The sequence below is a fragment of the Bos mutus genome, chromosome 17 (assembly GCF_027580195.1).
Source record: "Bos mutus isolate GX-2022 chromosome 17, NWIPB_WYAK_1.1, whole genome shotgun sequence".
Lineage (NCBI taxonomy): Eukaryota > Metazoa > Chordata > Mammalia > Artiodactyla > Bovidae > Bos > Bos mutus.
The window spans coordinates 51,926,847-51,949,854 of record NC_091633.1 but is presented as its reverse complement, the minus strand read 5'-3'; positions in this window follow the sequence as shown (position 1 = coordinate 51,949,854).

The following is a 23,008-nucleotide window of genomic DNA, read 5'->3' as shown; positions in this document are numbered from 1 at the left end:
CTGTCCATGGAATTCTCCAGTCAAGAATACTGGAGTGGATTGCCATTGCCTTTACCAGGGGATCTTCCTGACCCAGGGATCAAATCAGAGTCTCCTGCATTGCAGGGTGATTTCATTACCACTGAGCTACCAGGGAAGCCTATTCTCTTCTGTAATTCTTGACGTTAAAGAAGGAAAAACTGAAATGTAGCCAACTTGGTAGAATTCTGGTGCATTACCTTTTATTGTAGATTGAAGAGAGAATCATTTAAAAGGTTTGCCTGAGTTTAATATACATATTCTGAAAATGTTAGCAGATTCCTCAAGTTTTGGAGGATTCTTATGAGTTTATGCTTATTAAAAGTATGAACAACTCTTGTAGTTTCTAGACATTTCTTTGGCAATTTGCAGGATGATTCTTGTTTTATATTTTTTTCCCTTAATATTGAGGTGCTTGATGTCAGCAGAAATGTGTGATACTAAATTTTGGCCAGTATATATTAAACTTATTTCAGAACATATGTAGGTAGCCAATTTTTAAAATCCCCTTTTCCATTTAGATAATGTAGTACTTTTATTATGCAAAAAATAACTTGACATAGTATGGGTCTGAGTGGGACCTGGGGTAAGATCTATGGCATGGTTCTGGACTCAATGACTGCTGCTCTTGTTTGTGTTTCTGGCACATACTTGGCATATATTATGCCCACTGTAGAACCAGGGCCATAGCATAGCAGGTTAGGTCAATATCAAAAGGAAAGCTGTGACCATTTTCCTTTCTGTTTGTGCAGCAAGTCATGGACTGGTGTGCTGAACTCCTGAGAGGGGCCAGTGATATACTAGCACCTATAATATTCCTGAAGAGACTTAGGCAAAGCTTAGGAGTGTTGACCAGTCTAATCAATGTGGAAACTCTATGAGTTCATATCACCAAAAATGTAACCACTGGAGTACTGGAGAATATGACACCCTTGACACAAATGAAATCATGGTGGCCAAAATTTATCAGTATTTTAGTCAACTAGTGTATGATGTCAAGAACACAGGTGGATAATTTCACTAGTGATATCTTACCTGAATGTTTTCAAAGGCCACTGAATTGAGAACTGATTGATAGGAATTTACAGAGTGAAAATAGGGTAAATCTTTGGATGAAGATTGAAACTAGCCCAAATCAATATAGAAGTTGGGATCAGCAAAACTTGCCTATTAAAATGTTCTGTACATTTGGTAACTGCAGAATTTAAGTTTCTCTGGAGTATTTTATTATTTTTTTACTTTAAAATTTTTGTTAAAAATGAAATTATGAGCAGTGACTATAATAGATCGTAGCATTATTGTGGGTAACAGATTGGTTGGAAAGAATCAAGAGCATATTCAAAGTAACAACTGGTGTAGCATTGAGTACTTAGGATAAATGCTGGTGCTGGTATATAGTGGCTGAATTATCAGCCCTGGAAATAATGAACAACTCCCTCCACCCCTCAAATAAGTGTTTTCTGATATAGAGTGCTATTTTAAAGGCTATATTTAATATTGCACTTATAAAATGAATGCATTATAAATACCTGGAAAAGATCCATGATTTTCAAGAGCCATTTGGTTGCTTGATTTTGTTTTTATTCAGTGAGAATGCTTTGCCTTTTACATTTGGAAAATTTGATTCATAAAATGACAGTTAAGAGGTAAAATACACAAATTTACAGCCAACTCTTTTTTGAATTTATTTTTATTGAGGTATAATTGACATTCAGCATTATATTAGCTTCAGGTGTACAACATAATGATTCAATATCTGTATATGTTGCAAAGTTATCATCACAGTGAGTCTAGTTAATATCTGTCACCATATAGTTACAGGATTTCTTTTCCTGTGATAAGAATTTTAAAGATTTACTATCTTAACAACTTTCAAATATGCAATCTAGTAACATTAACTAATAGTCAAAGTATGTTACCTTGTATCCCTATGGCTTTTTTTTTTAATAATTGAAATTTTGTCCCTTTGACCACCTTCATCTATTTTGCCGAACCCCAAACCTCTGCCTCTGGCAACCTCCAGTCAGTTCTCATTATCTATGAGCTTGCCTTTATGATGTTAATTGTTTTAGATTCTATGTGTAAGTGAAATTAAATGCTATTTATCTTTCCCTGTCTCATACGTTTCACTTAATAATGTAGGTTCATCCTACATTAGTTCACGTTGTCACAGTATAACCAACTAATATCAAATAGGAATCAGTGGAAGGAAAAGCCAGTAATCAGTGATTGCTTGGGAAATAAGTAAAAATATAAGAATTTGAAAAATAAAAAAAGACACTAATAAGTTACAGCAAAACTATTTTGCTGAACAGCCTTACTTGATATATTGCCTCTGGCAAATTATAATATGCCATACCAATAATACACCCTTTTTTATAAAAATATTATTTTAATCATTATGTCAATATGAAAGTTTTAGTAAATATTTATTGCACATTGCAAACTTTACTAGATATCAGTATTTAGTAGTTACTGTATTTTCTCTTTTTTAAAACTTATTTTTATTTTAAATAACCTTTTATTTTTATATAAATTTTAAAGATTACTTTTCATTTACAGTTATTATAAAGTATTGGCTGTATTCTCTGTGTTGTACATATTTCAGCCTATCACACCTAATAGTTTGTACTGCTCATTCCTCTATCCCTGTAATACCCCCTCCCTCCCTCCCCACTGATAACCACTAGTTTGTATTCTATATCTGTAGGTCTGCTTCTTTTTTTTTAATTCACTACTTTGTTGTATTTTTTAGATTCCACATATAAGTGATACCATATGACATTTATCTCTCTCTGACTTACTTCACTTGACACAATGCCCTCCAATCCATCTTTGTTGGATGTTGCTGCAACTGACAAAATATTGTAGCTTTTTTATGGCAGGTAGTATTCCATTGTGTGTCTGTATGTATATACATATCCATATGTATATATACAATTGTACCACATATATATCTACATATGTATGTATATATGTGCATATATGTATATATGGTATCTATATCCATATGTGTGTATGTATCAGTTCAGTTCAATTCAGTCGCTAACTCGTGTCCGCCTCTTTGCGACCCAATGGATTGCAGCACACCAGGCCTCCCTGTCCATCACCCACTCCAGGAGTTTACCCAAACTCATATCCATTTAATCGGTGATGCCATCCAACCATCTCATCCTCTTTCATCCCCTTCTTCTCCTGCCTTCAATCTTTCCCAGCATTAGGGTCTTTTCAAATGGATCAGTTCTTTGCATCAGGTGGCCAAAGTATTGGAGTTTCAGCTTCATCAGTCCTTCCAGTGAATATTCAGGACTGATTTCCTTTAGGATGGACTGGTTGGATCTCCTTGCAATCCAAGGGAATCTGAAGAGTCTTTTACAACACCACAGTTCAAAAGCATCAATTCTTCGGTGCCCAGCTTTTTTTATAGTCCAACTCTCACATCCATACATGACTACTGGAAAAACCATAGCCTTGACTACACAGACCTTTGTTGGCAAAGTAATGTGTCTGCTTTTTAATATGCTGTCTAGGTTGGTCATAAATTTTCTTTCAAGGAGCAAGCGTCTTTTAATTTCATGGCTGCAGTCACCATCTGCAGTGATTTTGGAGCCCCAAAATATAAAGTCTGCCACTGTTTCCCCATCTATTTGCCATGAAGTGATGGGACCAGATGCCATGATCTTAGTTTTCTGAATGTTGAGCTTAAAGCAACTCTTTCACTCTGCTCTTTCACTTTCATCAAGAGGCTTGTTAGTTCTTTGTTTTCTGCCATAAGGGTGGTGTCATCTACATATCTGAAGTTATTACTATTTCTCCTGACAATCTTGATGCCAGCTTGTGCCTCATCCAGTGCAGCATTTCTCATGATGTACTCTTCATGTAAGTTAAATAAGCAGGGTGACAATATACAGCCTTGACGTACTCCTTTTACTATTTGGAAGCAGTCTGTTGTTCCATTTCCAGTTCTAACTGTTGCTTTCTGACCCGCATACAGATTTCTCAAGAGGCAGGTCACGTGGTCTGGTATTCCCATCTCTTTCAGAAGTTTCCACAGTTCATTGTGTGTATGTACATATGTACATATATGTATATACATGGCAGCATGTATATACATATACATATATATTGCATATGTATGCAAACTCAATAGTCATGAGTTTGAGCAGACTTTGGGAGATCGCAAAGGACAGGGAAGCCTGTCCTTGGGCAGTGCTGCAGCCCTTGGGGTCACAAAGAGTCGAACACTACTCAGTAACTAAACAAATAAGTATATACCACATCTATATATATTTATATATTTATGGATACTTAGGTTGCTTCCATGCCTGGCAATTACAAATAATGCTGCTATGAATATTGGACTACATGTACATTTTTGAATTAAAAAACTTTTTTCAGATACATACCTAGGAATGGAATTGCTGGTTCATGTGGTAGTTGTATTTGTAGTTTTTTGAGAAACCTCCATAGTGTTCCACAGTGGCTGCACTAATTTACATTCCCATCAACAGTGTATAAGTATTCCTTTTCTCCCCATCCTGAGTAACCTGTTTTTGTTTGTGTGTGTGTGTGTGTGTGTGTGTGTGTGTATTCCTTTTAATGATAGCCATTCTGTGGTGTAAAGTGTAAGGTGATATCTCATTGCAGTTTTTATTTGCATTTGCCTGATGATTATGTTGGCCTTTGAATTTCCTGTGCTGTGTCTGTTGTATTTCCTCTTTCAAAAAATATCTATTCAGTTCTTTTGCCCATTTTTAACTTTTTTTTTTTTTGATGTTTAGTTGTATGAGCTGTTTATATATGTTGGATATTAATCCCTTATTAATCATATAATTTGAAGATATTTTCTCTCATTTAGTAGATTGTCTGTTTTGTCAATGGTACTCTTTGTCACACAAAAGCTTTTATGTTTAATTAGATCCCATTTGTTTAATTTTGCTTTTGTTTCCTTTTCTTTCAGAGACAAAAAAAAAATGTTGCTACAATTTATGTTAAAGAGTGTTCTGCCTATGTTTTCGTCTAGGAGTTTTATAATAGCTGATCTTACATTTAAGTCTGTAATTTGTTTTTAGTGGATTTATGTGTATTGTTTTGAGTTTACTTATGTATATGGTGTTGGAGGAAATTCTAATTTCATTCTTTTTTTATGTAGCTATCCTGTTTTCCCAACACCACTATTGAAGAAACTGTCTTTGCCATATTGTATGTTCTTGCCTTTGTCTCCTTTGTCATAGATCAATTGACCACATCTGTGTGGGTTTATTTCTGGGCTGTCTATTGTGTTCCCTTGATCTATGCATCTGTTTTTGTGCCCATTGCATACTGTTTTGATGACTGTAGCTTTGCAGTGTAGTTGAAGTCAGGCAGCCTGGTTCTCCCAGCTTGGTTCTTCATCTCAAGACTGACTTGGCTATTTGAGGTCTTTTGTTTTATCATCCAGTTTTCAAGCCATTGTTCTTTTAGGTTGTACATTTTACTGCTGTGTAGTTGTTTGTAGTGGCCTATTGTGATTCTTTGTATTTCTCTGGTGTTGATTGTCACTTCTCCTTTTTCATTGCTGATTTAATTGACTTGTGGCCTCTGCCTGTCTTCTTCATGAGTATTGGCTAAAGGTTATCATATTGTTTACCTTTCCAAATGATCAGCTTTTAGTTTCAATGGTCTTTTCAATTTTTGTATTTTTTTAGTCTCTATTTCTGCTCTGAACTTTATATTTCTTTAGTTCTACTAACTTTGTGTTTTGCTTTTCTCTTCTTTCTCTATTTGCTTTAGGTGTAAGGTTAGATTTTTTGAGTTTTTTTTTTTTTGTTTGTTTGTTTCCTGAGGTAAACTTTTGTGGCTATAAACTTCCCTCATAGAACTGTTTTTGCTGTGTTCCATAGATTTTCTGGATCATCATGTTTTTGTTTTCATTAGTTTCTGGGTTTTTTTTTTTATTTCCTCTTTAATTTCTGAAGTGTATTTTCTTGCTTATTTAAAAAAATAGAATTCAATAAATAAATTTTTTCTTTCCTTGCATAATCACAAACCTTAGTATTGTATCTCTAAAAGAATTTGTTTTGGCAAAGACTGTACAAATTTGATAGAGAGAAAATACTATATGTTTCAATCAGGGTTTGGTTTCACACAACAGAAATCATAATGACTAGTTTAAGCTTGAAGATACTTAATGTCAAATATTAGGTCTCTTGCTTCCCTCATGGCTCAGAGGTTAAAGCGTCTGCATGCAATGTGGGAGACCTGGGTTCAATCCCTGGGTTGGGAAGATCCCCTGGAGAAGGAAATGGCAACCCACTCCAGTATTCTTGCCTGCAGAATCCCATAGATGGAGGAGCCTGGTGGGCTACAGTCCACAAGGTCGCAAAGAGTCAGACACAACTGAGCGACTTCACTTTCACTTTTCACTTTCTTTCATTAGGTCTCTTACATAATTTTGGAAGACTAGAATAATAGGCTATAGTTCATAACTCCAGAAGTAGCTTTCAGACCCTAGTGCTACTCTGTCTGTGCAGGATGGTTAAAGTCTCCTTTTTAATGTCCAGAAATGTGTGAAACCTTCTGGCATGTGCTGAGAGCAGAACTTCTACCAGTGTCTTTGCCAGCAAAGCAATGCTTCATGTCTTTCTTTTCTCCACATTTAACTCTGTTTTACAGCCAAATGTCCCCATGAGAGTATTTAATGTGTGGACTCTGAATTATATCTATGACCCTGGCTATATGGGAATCTGGGAAAAATAGAAATTTGCATTCCAGAATCCACAACACTGTGAAGGCATGACCCTGGCTACATGGGAATCTGGGAAAAATAGAAATTTGCATTCCAGAATCCACAACACTGTGAAGGCATACTTAATAGAAGGTGGAATCATTTTTGAATGAACCATTCCATAGAATTTGCTTAAATTCACTCATTAGGAAATTCAATAAAAAATATAATAGGCAGCAGAAATGTCAAGAGTAATATAATGTATGCATTTGTCCTACAAACCGAGATGGTTCACTTATTCCTCACAAAAGAGTGCATTCATCTTTTGATGGTAGTCGTTATGGTTCAGGTATAATCTCAAATTGTTATTTTGTAATATATAAATTTAATTTTTATTAGATTCACTAGGGCATATACATGATATACAACAAAGAAGAAAATTGTGTCATATCATAGTTCCTGTTAGTTAGGAAATCTTAGTTCAGGGATTACCTTTTTTTTTTTTTTTTTTTATTGAATCAACAGATCAAGTTGGAAAGAACTGATATCTTCACAATATTGAATCTTCCTATCATGAACACAGAATATTTCTCCATGTATTTAATTCTTCTTTTATTTCTTTTTTTACACTGTATAGTATGATTAGTTTTGTGCTCCAGGCATGTACTATTTAATAGAATTCAGTGTGAGTGTGGTCTAGATAGTACCCTGAATTTGGACATTGTAGCAGTTCTTATAATCTTTCATGGTTATTTATGACTTCCTTCACCTACTAACCTTTATATTTTCTTTTGCTCTCAGCAAAATACTGACTCAGGGGTCTGTGCTTGATAGAGTGACTCAAAACCCTTATTCCTAAAACATTTGAGCCTTAGAATTCCTACTGTAATGATCTGATGTAGTTTTCCACTAACTTTTACCACTGGATGTACAGTGCCAAAAGTAGCCTAGAGAATCCTCTAGAATACATCCATTCACTTTTCCTCTATTATGTAACAGAAACTCCAGCTCCTATTAATAATTGGGGTTGTTCATCCATGCCAGGGAAGTCAACTCTTCTCTGACTCTGACTCAGAGACTCAAAAAGTTCAAATGGAAATCTTGATTTTAAGCTAAATAGAATCACCATTGTGCCCCTGGGAAGAAACTTTATTTCCTTAGAACTAGATCTCTAAATTAACAGAGATGAAAGTATAAAAACAAGGAGAAATAAATGTGAAGAGACACTGGAAATACAGATGAGAGAAACTACTTTATTTTCTATCTCTTGGTTCCTTCCGACTAAAGGAGAAATGTTATTGTTTGTTGTTTGCAGATTCATGAAAATTTATATTGCACCCTGTAGAAAAAGTCCAAGCACCTACTCGATCTTAATATTTAACTGATGCTATTATCAATTCTTCAGTAGTAAATATTAATGATATTGTAAGCAGTAGGTGGCCATGCATTAAAGAGAAAAATGTATATAATCTTCATCAAATATGTTTAGGTAAATTTCAAATAAATTTGAGATTTAAAAGTAAATGTAGAAGTATTAAAAGTAATCATAATAATAAAGTGAAATTGTTTACAAACTAGGAGTAAGGAGGATTTTTCTAGCCATAACTTTTATTCTACTTGAAGAAACTGAAGAAAACATGGATAAATTTGACAATGTAGAATATAAAAAAGATATTTGCTGGGGAAGAAATACCCTAAGAGCAGAACACAAAAGTACAAAAAATAAAAATAAGATTTGACCAACTGGAAAGTAAATTTTTATAATATACTTTAAGATTTAATACTCCTAATAAGTGAAGAGAACCTACAAATTAAGAAGGAAAAGATAAGTAACCAAACACAAAGATGTTCAAAGAAAAGATCAGTTCCAAAGGAAAGAAAGAGAAATGCCAATTTTAAGATGTTTCTGCTAAGCTAAAATAGGATAATTACAGCAAAATAAAAATGAATAATTATTAAATGGATTTCAATCCATCATATATACAAAAAGTCCATGAATTTTAAATGACATCAAAAAGGTAATAAAACTTCATGGGTCAACAGTGGACATTTCTGAGGACAAAGTCCTAAGCTACACAGTCACTAATTAATAGAATGTTTTTTCCATAATGACTTTCAGGAAACCACAAATAAATTTGAAACTTAATCTTAGCAACTTATCTCTTTTTTTGATACAACTTACTATTTCTATTTATGTTTTTGTGATTTGTGAAATGCTCATAAATATTTTTTGCAAGCCATTTCTCTTCTTTTGTGGGCTTCCCTTGTCGCTCAGCTGGTAAAGAATCTGCCTGCAATGTGGGAGACCTGGTGGGTCCCTGGGTTGGGAAGATCCCCTGGAGAAGGGAAAGGCTACTCACTCCGGTATTCTGGCCTGGAGAATTCCATGGACTATATAGTCCATGGGGTCGCAAAGAGCTGGACACGACTGAGCAATTTTCATTTTTCATTTCTCTTCTTTTGAGGAAGAAGATAGCACCTTATAAAATAATATTTTCTCAATATATGTGACTATGTACACTCACTAATATGACAACGATGAGAGGTCGAGTAGACAGAGAGCCTGAGGATAAATAGGGATAAGTTCCTTCCCATATGGAGTGTATCGCTGTTTGTTCTGCAAATTAATAGGTAGTGATGAAGACTGAGAAAAGAGAAATGTCAGATCACGTTTGGGTGTAGCAGGCCTATTTCATGTTAGCAACCAGTGATAATTTGGTATAGTGAGAATGGTCAGTATAAGGCACTTTTCCAGCGAAGAAAAAGTTGAAAGAGGAATGCAGTGGTGCCATGAAATATTATGATTTGGCCTGAATGTTACTAGATATAAGCAAGGTAGAAAATAGGAAATAAATGAATTAGTTATCATATGTATTATTAAAATAACTTACAGTATCATTCTCTGTGCAGAACAAAACTGATTAATCAGATTTATTCAGCAATTTCTCTCTGTCTGACACACACACACTTTTAATACATGGCAATTTATCTACAATTTTGAAAACTATATTTAATGGCAAATATATCAGAAAAGGGCGATAAGTATATGTGTTATCTTTAGAAGGGTATTATATAAACTATTGAGAAGTATCAAAGTTAATGTCATTATATGGATAGATATAAATGTTATCAATTAATCTATTAATAGATATAAATGTTAACAAAACATGAAAATTATAGTGAATAAAAGGCAGATAAATAAGACCGTGTTATCTATAGCTCTCATAAAGAACAGAAATTCATTTTCAGTGCAATCTAGGAAAGGAGGTGTAATCTGAATCTAGAAAATAAAAGGAGAAAATAAATATAAACCCTAGAACTTAGAATAAAGCAAACAACTTAGAATAAAGCAATCCAAGGAGCTCAGTTGATAATTTCATGAAATTATTGTAGCTATGGAGATGTAAAATGGGCTCTAGAAAAGATTTAGAGGAGATGTGAATAAACAAAATGGAAGGGAAAGGATGCAGTAAATGTATTCTATCATGGGATGTAATCAGGTGTTTAATATCATTACCATATGACCCATTTGATTATGCTGACAACTGAAAAGCACATTTATCTAAATTTTTAACATATTTAGACATTAACCAATATAATGAGTTATCTAAATTGTACATTGCAAATAAAAATTAGATCAACCATTTAAACTGAAGCAATAAGAAATGACATTAAATTATTCAATGACAAATAGCTCTATCCAGTTAAATGTCATTCACATTTTTAAGAAATTTACTTGTCATAAAGATAGCTAACTGCTGAAATGGTAAATAGTATGGTAAATTCAGAAAAAGGTCAATTAGTAATCTACTGTTTTTGAAAGCAACATCTTCTGGCATTTTTCCCATTATAGTTGTATTATTCCCTTTTATTTACAGAATGAAGATGGGTAACTTTTATGACATATACATCTTTCATTCAGACTAAATGGAAATTATGTTTCAAATTTACATCCAAATAAATAATAATACAGTTCTAATCAAATCATTTCATTTACATGACTATATAGAAAATTGGGTTCTATATATACTTGGAAGGAAAAAATATGTATTTGTAACCCAGAATTTAGCACATTAAAGAGTTCATTGCAGTAAAATGTATAGAGTCTTTTTGAATATATTTAGCCAATACTGAACTATTTTTTAATTCACTTAAATGGGTTCTGGCTGTAATCTTGACAACTGATTCAAAAGAATTATCCAAAGACACAAGAATGGGATCCTATGCTATTTAGAGTAAGAACTGGAGTAATTCTGAATGGTGATTTTCTTTGCAGTGTGAAAAGATTTCACTGTTTCTATTTTCTGGTTTTTAGTTTGGCAATGAAAATTGTGTTAGAACATAATACTCATACCCCGAAGATATCCATACCTTAACAACTGAAATCTTTTAATATAGTAAACAGATCCAAAGGTAATTTGCAGATGTGATTAAGAGTATGGGATTTGAGTTATGTTGATATGGTGTCAAGTCCAATCACAGGAGCCCTTGAATATGAAGTATCTTTTCCTGCTGAAGTTGAGAGAGAGGGATGATTCAGGAAAATAGGAGGAGGAGAGAGTATTGTGAGAAGCATTCCAGCCACTGTTGCTAGTTATGAGAGATAGTGACACACTTGTAAGGGGGCCCTGGGAGGCCCCTGGGAGTTAAGGCAAGACTCAGATGACAGCCAGCAAGGAAATAGGACCTCAGTTGCAAGGTACTGTTCTGCCAACAACTTGAATGCACTTGAAAACAGATTCTTCCCTAGGGCCTCCAGTGAGGAACACAGCTCTGCTGAAATCTTGATGTTTGGCCTTGAGAAATATGAGCAGACAAACCAGCCAACTACACTAGACTTCTGACCTAACAAACTGTGAGAAATAAATTTGTGTTGTTTTAAGGGTCAAAATATTTGGTAATTAGGTGCAGTACTAATAGAAAATTATATGTTTCTTCAGCTTTTCTTATGGGAATTTCTTTTATCAAAATGCATTTTCTTGTGGCTAAAATTTTAAGGGAGTATTGGTACATATTATAATATTGAGTTATTTGCTATAAAATGCCCACTATTTAAGTACCTATATAACATAGTTTCATAAGTGCTGAAAGATAGCATAATGGAATAAAAATAAAAATTTAAACATTTTTCAATAGCAGTTAAGCAACTTAACTCTATTAATTATTGCACAAATTTCCAATGTTTAATTTCCTCATCTGTCACTTGTTGACAGTAACATCTACACAAAATTAATAGAATTTGTAAAAGTAGCATAACACAACTTGAAGCACATGTGAGTAATAAAATTGATTTCTTCATCATCTGCTTTTCTTGAACAAAATTGTCTGCCCCTTACGACCCTACACATAGCTCTTGATTACTTTGGATTGCGAGAACCAATATATGTATTTATTTATTTAATCTTTGTCATGTATTTTCTTCTAATAATAGAGATGGTCTTTGTTTAGATGAATACAAAAACAACTCATGATCAATCACATTCCCAGCCATTGTTTGCATTCTTGTGGATTTATGAAATAAGGTAGGTATTGGGATTTTTCTAGGCATGTTTTAATAGAATTAAAGAAAGTTAACAATGATTCACTGCAGGGAAGTAATGACTAGCACAGCTTCCAGTAATTTCCTGGGACAATAACATATAATTCTGGGGAATCCAGGCTGACGGGGTAGAAAGGTGAGAAGAGTACTCAGTAGGGGAAAATGAGAAAGATGATATAAGAATAACTTTTACTTACTTAGTGATTTTTCCCCTAAGGTTAGCCCTCCTAAAAATCAAAGACTAATTGTACCGTTTTTTATTATACTTTGTTTTCTTAATAAACCAAGTAGGACTTATAATGATTTAATGTCTTTAGGAACTGAGACTATGATGCATATTTCATATTTTTTCTTAAGCAGTTATGTTTTAATACTCTAATTTCTTCATGTATTTATAGTGTCTTTAATATAATATCTCAAATATAACTGATGATCAGTGCATGGTTTTTTATCTACTCATGATAAATTAATAAATAAATTGTATTTCATCTAAACAAAGCAGAAAATGGGAATAAAAATATTTCTACCTTTATTTGGGAAAAGATAGGCAACTATTTTAATCTAATACTATCTAAGCAACTTAAGTATGTAGATTTCATATTTGTAGTTGTGGTTTCAATATTTTTTGTTTTGTTTTCATCTTGCTTTTATTTTGTTATTGCTCAGTAAAGCAGTAATTATACTCAGTATGTACTTTGTGCTATCTATTTGAGATAAGGGTCTCAGCTTGAGACACTCAGGCAAAGGCTGATGGAAGCTTTGCCAGACTTCAGCATTTGGAGCACTACAGCATTTGGAGCACTAGACTGACTTAGGCCAATTTTTAAAGTGTTTGTTAAATCCTAGAATATGATTTCTATCTGCAATAGGGTTTAACAAACACTTTAAAAATTGGCCTAAGTCAGTCTAGTGCTCCAAATGCTGTAGTGCTCCAAGTGCTCCAAATGCTGAAGTCTGGCAAAGCTTCCGTCAGTCTTTGCCTGAGTGTCTCAAGCTGAGACCCTTACCTCAAATACATTTTACATACAGTATCTATAAGAAATAAACTGTTTGCTGTTTTTATAGTTAAATCAGTGAGATTTGAGGATTGTTTCATTAACATAAACATAGTTTAATCTGTTCTGACTGAAATGGCCATTGGTATATCAAGTTACAGCCCTACCCTAACAGTAGCAAAACATTTGGTAACACTATTCAGCAGTAACATGCGAAGTAGACTATGTAACAAATGAATATTAGTGGTAGGTTAGGTGCTTTTGGCTTCTTTTTTCAAGGTTTTATGTGAAAAAAATGAACTCAGAAAAGAATTGCCTGAAATAAAAGAGGGTAGAGCAAGAAAGGGAAGCCTTTTTAAGGCTGGAAAGAGCAACTGCTTCAAGACTAAATAATAGGACATAAATTTGAGCAGGTAGTTGAGAGATGAAAACCAATTAATCCTAGCCTGACAGCAAGGATCAAATCAAGTTTATGGTTGTCACACATTGTTAAAATCTCCTTGGGGATTAATGTGGTGCTGAGTAAATCCTTTCAGTATATAAATGGTCACTTGGTCTTTCAGCTTTCCATGTAGTCCCACTTAACTCAGTTGTGCCTGTAGGGTCTGCTCTGGAATAAAGGTTTGGGTCCCACCTAAGTAAATATCTTGAAGCCCTAACCCCCACTGTGATGGGGCTTTGGGGAGATAATCAGGTTGAGATGAGGTCATAATATTGGGGCCTTCATAATGAGGTTAGTGCCCTTGTGAAAAAAAGACATCAAAGAGCTCCCTCTCTCAGCTATGTGAAGACATATCAAGAAGGTGGCCATCTGAGAGATAAGATCATTGTCACCAGAACTGAACCATGCTGGCACCCAGATCTCTGACTTCCTAGTTCCAGAACTTTCTGTTGTTTAAGGCACCCAGTGTGCGGTATTTTGTTATGGCAGTCCAACAAAATGGGCTAAGACAGGCCATTACAAAGATTTTCTGTTTTATCATCACCAGGAAATTTGTGTCTAGTCTTACACTCAGATCAGATCAGATCAAATCAGTCGCTCAGTTGTGCCCGACTCTTTGCGACCCCATGAATCCCAGCACGCCAGGTTACACTGGGAAATGGTAAAGTCTGAAAACCTGACTGCCTCTTGCCATAGTGTGTAGTTTGCTAGGGTTGTCTTAACAAAGCACCACAAACTGGGTGACTTAAACAATAGAAATTTATTGTCTCACCATTCTTGAGACTTGCAATCCAAGATCAAGGTGTCAACAAGAGTTGTTTCCTTTTTAGGGATCTGAGAGAAAATCTGTCCCATGCCTCTCACCCACCCTCAGTGATTTGCTGACAGTCTTTGGCATTCTTTGACATGTTTGAAGCATCACCCTGATCTCTGTTCTTGAGTGCAAGCCTGAGTATCCAAACATTTTCTATCACTGGGGTGTCTTTGTGAGTGTGTGTGTGTGTTTGTTGGATCCTTTTTTATTTTTGAAAAGTTGTAAAAACAGTTCAGTGAGTGCCTGTATAATTTTCATTCAACTTTCCCAATGATAAAAATTATATATAACCTTAGTACAATTGTCAGAACTGGGAAACTGACATTGAATCAATACTATCAACTAAACATTTTATTCAGATTCAGTAACTTTTATTTATTCAGTAACTTTAATGTGCAATACTATGAAATTTTATCATGTTTAGATTTTAATAATCAACATTAGACCCTCTATATAGAACTCTCCTGCCTCACCAAAGGCACTGTCACACTTCCAGTTTATAATCTCTTCCACCCTAGTAATCACTGATCTGTTCTTCATATTGTAATTTTGTCATTTTGAGAATACTGTATAAAAGGATTTTAAAATATGCAACATATTGATATTGACGTTTTTGTTCACTGAAATGCCCTTGATATCGATCTAAATTGTTTCACAGATTAATAACTAATTTGTTTTTAATTTCTGAGTAATATTTCGTTGTGTGAGTAAGCCACAATTTATCCATTCACCAGTTTTGCATTTAGACATAATGATCCTTTTGAATTGATTTTTAATCTTGTTATTTTGTTCTCAATTTTATTGATTTGTCTTCATTTTTCATTTGCTTTCTTCTATTTGCTTTGGATTTACCTTAATAGTCTTTTCCTAGCTTTTAGCGGTAGAAGCTTATATTTTGATTTCATACCATTCTTGCTTTCTAATGTAAACATTTAGTACTATAAATTTTTCAGAACTGTATTGGCTGCATCCCACAAATTTTAATATATTACACTTTTAATTTTTATTCAGTTCAATTTTATTTTTTCTTTTCCTTTGAAACTTCTTTTTCAACCCACAAATTGTTTAGAAGTCTGTTTAATTTCCAGGTATATGGAGATTTTCCCCTTATCTTTCTTTTATTGAATGATCAATTGATTACACTGAATTCAGATAGCATACTCTGTGTATTTTCAGTTTTCTAAAGTTTTTGAAGTTTGTTTTGAAACCCATTATGTGACACATCTTATTGACTGTTTCAATGGTACTTTTAAATAGTATGTATTTTGCTATTTTAGGGTTAACTGTTCAAGAAATGTCAGAATCTTTTGGCTGGCAGTGTTGTCCAGCCGTTCTATATCCTTACTGATACTCTGTCAAGTAATTTCTGAGAGAGATGATTTGGTGTCCCTAACTGTAATTGTAGATTTAAAACATTTTTCCTTTTAGTTTTATCAATTTTGCTTCAAACATTTTGAAACTTTCTGATTGGTGTCTATATATTTAGGATTGCTATACCTTCTTAATGAATGTACTTATTTTTATAAGTATTTAATGTCCCTTTCTCATCTCACATGCTAGTAAAGTAATGCTCAAAATTCTCCAAGCCAGGCTTCAGCAATATGTGAACCGTGAACTTCCTGATGTTCAAGCTGGTTTTATTTTATTTTTTTTTCCTTTTTTTTTTTTTTTAATTTTATTTTATTTTTAAACTTTACAATATTGTATTAGTTTTGCCAAACATCGAAATGAATCTGCCACAGGTATACATGTGCTCCCCATCCTGAACCCTCCTCCCTCCTCCCTCCCCATACCATCCCTCTGGGTCATCCCAGTGTACCAGTCCCAAGCATCCAGTATCGTGCATCGAACCTGGACTGGCAACTTGTTTCTTACATGATATTATACATGTTTCAATGCCATTCTCCCAAATCTTCCCACCCTCTCCCTCTCCAATAGAGTCCATAAGACTGTTCTATACATCACTGTCTCTTTTGCTGTCTCGTACACAGGGTTATTGTTACCATCTTTCTAAATTCCATATATATGCGTTAGTATACTCTATTGGTGTTTTTCTTTGTGGCTTACTTCACTCTGTATAATAGGCTCCAGTTTCATCCACTTCATTAGAACTGATTCAAATGTATTCTTTTTAATGGCTGAGTAATACTCCATTGTGTATATGTACCATAGCTTTCTTATCCATTCATCTGCTGATGGACATCTAGGTTGCTTCCATGTCCTGGCTATTATAAACAGTGCTGCGATGAACATTGGGGTGTACCTCAAGCTGGTTTTAGAAAAGGCAGAGGAACCAGAGATCAAATTGCCAACATCCGCTGGATCATAGAAAAAGCAAGAGAGTTCCAGAAAAACATCTATTTCTGCTTTTTTGACTATGCCAAAGCCTTTGACTGTGTGGATCACAATAAACTGTGGAAAATTCTGAAAGAGATGGGAATACCAGACCATCTGATCTGCCTCTTGAGAAATTTGTATGCAGGTCAGGAAGCAACAGTTAGAACTGGACATGGAACAACAGACTGGTTCCAAATAGGAAAAGGAGTTCGTCAAGGCTGTATATTGTCACCCTGTTTATTTAACTTGTATACAGAGTACATCATGAGAAATGCTGGACTGGAAGAAACACAAGCTGGAATCAAGATTGCCGGGAGAAATATCTATAACCTCAGATATGCAGATGACACCACCCTTATGGCAGAAAGTGAAGAGGAACTCAAAAGCCTCTTGATGAAAGTGAAAGTGGAGAGTGAAAAAGTTGGCTTAAAGCTCAACATTCAGAAAACGAAGATCGTGGCATCTGGTCCCACCACTTCATGGGAAATAGATGAGGAAAGAGTGGAAACAGTGTCTGACTTTATTTTTCTGGGCTCCAAAATCACTACAGATGGTGACTGCAGCCATGAAATTAAGAGACGCTTACTCCTTGGAAGGAAAGTTATGACCAACCTAGATAGCATATTCAAAAGCAGAGACATTACTTTGCCAACAAAGGTTCGTCTAGTCAAGGCTATGGTTTTTCCAGTGGTTATGTATGGATGTGAGAGTTGGACTGTGAAGAAGGCTGAGTGCCGAAGAATTGATGCTTTTGAACTGTGGTGTTGGAGAAGACTCTTGCGAGGCCCTTGGACTGCAAGGAGATCCAACCAGTCCATTCTGAAGGAGATCAGCCCTGGGATTTCTTTGGAAGGAATGATGCTAGAGCTGAAACTCTAGTATTTTGGCCACCTCATGCGAAGAGTTGACTCATTGGAAAAGACTCTGATGCTGGGAGGGATTGGGGGCAGAAGGAGAAGGGGACGACAGAGGATGAGATGGCTGGATGGCATCACTGAGTCGATGGACGTGAGTCTCAGTGAACTCCGGGAGTTGGTGATGGACAGGGAGGCCTGGCGTGCTGCGGTTCACGGGGTCGCAAGGAGCCTGACACGAATGAGTGACTGATCTGATCTGATCTGAATGTCCCTTTCTGTTCCTGGTGAATTTCTTTGCTCTTCAGTCTATTTATCTGTTAATAATATAGCTATTCATGCTTCCTTATGATTCGAGTATATATGTTAGTGTATATGTGGTTTATCTCTTTATGCCTGTTTACATTCAGTTTACCTATACTGTTAAATTTGAAGTAAGTTTCTTATAGATAGTATATAGTTGGTTAATAGCCTTTTTAAATCCACCCTGCCAATCTCTTATCTTCTAAATGATTTATTTAGGCCATTTGCATTTACTTTAATTAGAAAGTTATTAAAGTTGACCTATATAAATCTTTTGTTTGTTTTCTGTTTTCATGTTCTCTGTTTTCCATTTCTGTGTTATTGGCCCCTCCATTGTATGGGTACTTAAACATTTTTTAGAATTTTATTTTAATTTCTATGATGCTTTTTATTGTATCACTTTCTATCACTCCTTTAGTAGTTGCTGTAAGTATTTGATTACATACACATAACGTAGTAGAATCTACTTTGTTCACCTTTTAATGCTGCCCTGAGTTATGGATGGAGGAGGGTTTTGTGACTATAAATGGTGGCATAAGGGATCTTTGGGGTGACAGAACAGTTCTGTATCTTGATTTTGATATTGGTTGAATGAGTCATGTGGTCATGATTTTTTATATTTTAAGTCAGGAGCTAATAATATGAAAAATTCAAATAATATAATATATACTGATTTTAACAATGGTATCAGTAAAGTCAGAGAAGGCAATGGCAACCCACTCCAGTACTCTTGCCTGGAAACTCGCATTGATGGAGGAGCCTGGTAGGCTGCAGTAGTGGTCTTAACTAGACTTATTAGCAAATGTATATTTCAACTCAAATTCTATTTTAAAATAGCATAAACATCTTACATATAATTAGTATTATGCCTGCTCTTTCTGTCTTCTAATGTAACAAGTTATTCTTGTTTATAAGACATGATTAATGTTTTTTAAATTATTCAACTAAACATTGTCTTCATGGATAATCATTCATGCATTCTAGTCTAATGAACATGGGGTTTACAAAAGTAAAGCAAAGGTTTTAGAAACTGAATGATTTTTAACTTTCATGTAAACAAGTGCACTTCTGTAGAGAGTTAAAAAAGGAGAAAAAAAAGAACACTGCTGCTTAAAATAACCATGTTATACTGTTTAAGGATTATTATGTTCTATACTCGATTAAATGTTTCACAGAGATTGTTTGTGAAGTATACTTATATGGCAAATGTCTTTTCAATAAATACATTTACAAGGAAGGATAATAAAATTAAAAAAATTAGTCTTTAAAAAAAATAGGCATCTAATATAATTTTAAGTTTTCTTTATTAAAATCATTATTATTTGAAATTTAACATGGGAAAAAGATCATTTTCAACACTCACAAGGTATTATCAAATTTAATATCATCAGAAGGTAACAGTCATACTTTTCAGAAGGAAAATAGCATTACTTTTCTATCAGAATCTATACAACTGTATGATTACCATAAAATGTTCAACTAATACAAAGATTAATTAGTAATTCACTAAATATTTTATCACTGTCCCCATACTTGTTTTAGTAATTCTGTGTGTGCTTAGTCACTCAGTCATGTCTCAGTCTTTGTGACAGTATAGGCTGTATATGGCCAGGCTCCTCTGTGTATGGAATTTTCCAGGCAACAGTACTGGGAGTGGGTAGCCATTCCCTTCTCAGGATATCTTCCCAACATGGGGATCAAACCCAGGTCTCCTGCATTGCAGGCAAATTTTTTACTGTCTGTGTCACCAGGTAAGTCCTGTTGTAGTAGTTTATAAATATTTTTTTTTCTTTTTTCCTTTTTTATGTCTCTTTATCTTTCTCTTTCTTCCCTTATTTTTTTTATATTCCTATCTAAATATAGACATTTACATGCACATATAATTATACAAACATATATTTCTCCGGTTGCTAAAATGGCATTCTTCCTTACCTCAATTTTGTGTCAGTACAACACATACCAGATCCCAAAGTGACTATAAAATACATGCTGATTTTCTGTTTCTCAGTTTCTGAGAGGGATGTTGAAGTCTCCCACTAAATATGGAAATATGTATATTTCCATAGACTGGAAATATGTATATTTCTTCTTTAAGTTGTATTAGCTTAGTGGTTTATGTATTTTGCTTTTTAAATTGTTTTCCTATTGAAGAGTAGTTGACATACAATGTAATATTAGTTTTTGAGTACAACATAGTGATTTGACATTTATATACATTATGAGATGATCACCACAATAGATCTAGTTACCATCTGCTACCAATTACAGTATTATTGATTATATTCCCTATTTAGTGTATAATATCCCTGTAACCCTTAATATATGACCAGAAGTTTGTGTCTCTTAAGTCCCTTAACTATTTCTCCAACTTCTCTCTTCACCAGCAGCAACCACTAGCTTGTTTTCTGTGAAATCCTAAGTATTTACTGCTTTATATCTGGTTTATTTTCCTTCACATAATACCTTCTAGGTCCATTAATGTTGATGCAAAGGCACAATTTCTACTTTCTATGGCTGAACAATATTGCTTCTATTGAGCCATGAAATATTACTAATACTGAGTAATATAACTTCTATTTTGTCTATTCATTTTTTTGATGGACATTTAGGATGTTTCTGGATCTTAGCTCTTGTAAACAGTACTGAAATGACCATAGAGGTACATATATGTTTTTAAATTATTTTTTTCACATTATCTTCATGTAAATACCCAGAAGTGAAATGGCCAAATTGTTTAGTAGTTCTATTTTTAATCTTTTAGGAGCCTCCACACTGCTTTCCATAGCAACTGCAATAATTTACATTCCCGCCAACAGTGAAGAAGAAACAAGAGTTCCTTTTATTCCACGTCTTCACCAACACTTATTTTTTGTCTTTTTGATAATAGCCATTCTGGCAGATGAGGTGGTATCTCACTGAGATTTTGATTTTCATCTTCCTGGTGATTTCTGGTGTTGAGCATTTTTTTTTTTTTTAATGTGCCTATAGTGATCTGTCTGTCTTTTGGGAAAATGTCAGGTTTAGGTCCCTATCCAGTTTTTAATCTGATTGTTTATTTTTTGATATGAACTTGTATTAAACTCATCAGATATATAATTTGCAAATATCTTCTCCTATTCAGTCAGTTCCCTTTTCACTTTGTTGATAGGTTCCTTCACTGTGGAAAATATTTTTTGATGTTATTTCATTTGTTTACTTTTGCTTTTGTTGCCTTTGCTTGGGGAGATATATCCCCCAAAATGTTGCTATGACTGATATCAAAGAACTGACTGCCTGTGCTTTCTTCTAGGAGTTATAGTGTTTCATGACTCACATTTAAGTCATTAATCCAGGTGTGTTTTTGTACATGGCATAAGCTACTGATACAGATTTATTCTTTTGCATGTGACTGTCCAGTTTTCTCCACAGCATTTATTTAAGAAGCTGTCCTTTCCTCACTGTATATTCTTGCCTCTTTTGATGTAGAGTTAGTCCCTGGTGGTGCAATAGTAAAGAATCTACCTGCCAGTGCAGGAGATGCAAGGGATTTGGGTTCAATCCCTGGGTTGGGAAGATCCTCTGGAGAAGGCAACCCACTCCAGTGTTCTTGTCTGGGATATTTCATGGACAGAGGAGCCTGGTGGGCTATAGTCAGTGGGGTTGTAGACAGTTGGACATGACTGAACGACTGAGCACAATTAACCATATAAGCATGACTTTATTTCTGGGGTCTCTATTCTGTTCAGTTGACCTGTGCATCTGTTTTTGTGCCAGTACTATATGATTTTGATGACTCTGACTTTGTAACATAGTGTGAAATCAGGGAGCATAGTGCCTCTAGGTTGGTTCTTCATTTTCAAGATTGCACTGACTGTTTAGGATCGTTCATGGTTCCACAAAATCTTTGTGATTATTTGTTCCAGTTCTGTGAGAAATCCTATCAGTATTTTGATAAGGATTGCATTGATCTTTATATTGCTCTGGGTAGCCTGGACTTTTTTTTTTTTCTTTTAGCCAGGGTATTTTAACCATATTAATTCTTTTAGTTCATGAACATGGTAAATCTATCCGTATATTTCTGTTGTCTTCAATTTCTTTCATCAATGACTTATAGTTTTAAAGTACAGAGCTTCTTGGTTAAACTCATTCCTAAATCTATTGTTTTTTGAAATAATTATAAATGGGGTTATTTTCTCATTTCTCTTTCTTATCATTTGTTATTAGTATATAGAAATGCCAGAGTATTTTATATCCTAAAATTTTTTTTCTGAATTCATTTTTTACTTCTAAAAGTTTTTGGTATAATCTTGGGATTTTCTATGTATAGCGTCATATCATCTACAAATAACTACATTTTTACTCCCTCCTTTCCAATTTTAATGGCTTATATCTGTTTTTCTTCTTTAATTGCTATGGCAAGGACTTCCAATACTGTACTGAATAAAAGCAACAACAGTGAGCATCCTTCACTACTGCTTGATTGTAGGGAAGTAGCTTTCAGGTTTTCCTGACTGAGCGTGATATCAGCCATAGGTTTGCCGTATATGGCCTTTATTATGTCCAAGTATATGCCTTCTATACTCACTTTGTTGAGAGTTTTTATCACAAGTGGATGTTCAATTTTGTCAGGTCTGTTTTCTGCACCTATTAAGATAATTATATGAGTTCTAATCTTCAATTTATTAATGTTATAGATCACATTTAATAATTTGTGGATGTTAACCTGTCCTTGCACTGTTGGGATAAATCCCACTTGCCTATGGTGTATGATCTTTTTTATGTATTATTAAAATCAGTTTGCTAATATTTTGTTGAAAATTTTTGCATCTGTGTTCTTCAGTGATATTGGCTCTTAATTTTCTTTCCTTCTTTTTTTTTTTTTTAATGTTCTTGTCTGGTTTTGGTATCAGAGTCATGCAAGCTTCCAAGAAATAATTCAGAAGTGTTTTTTCCTCTTCAGTTTTTTGGAATAGTTTGACAAAGTTAGGCATTAATTTTTCTTTAAATGTTTGGTAAAATTC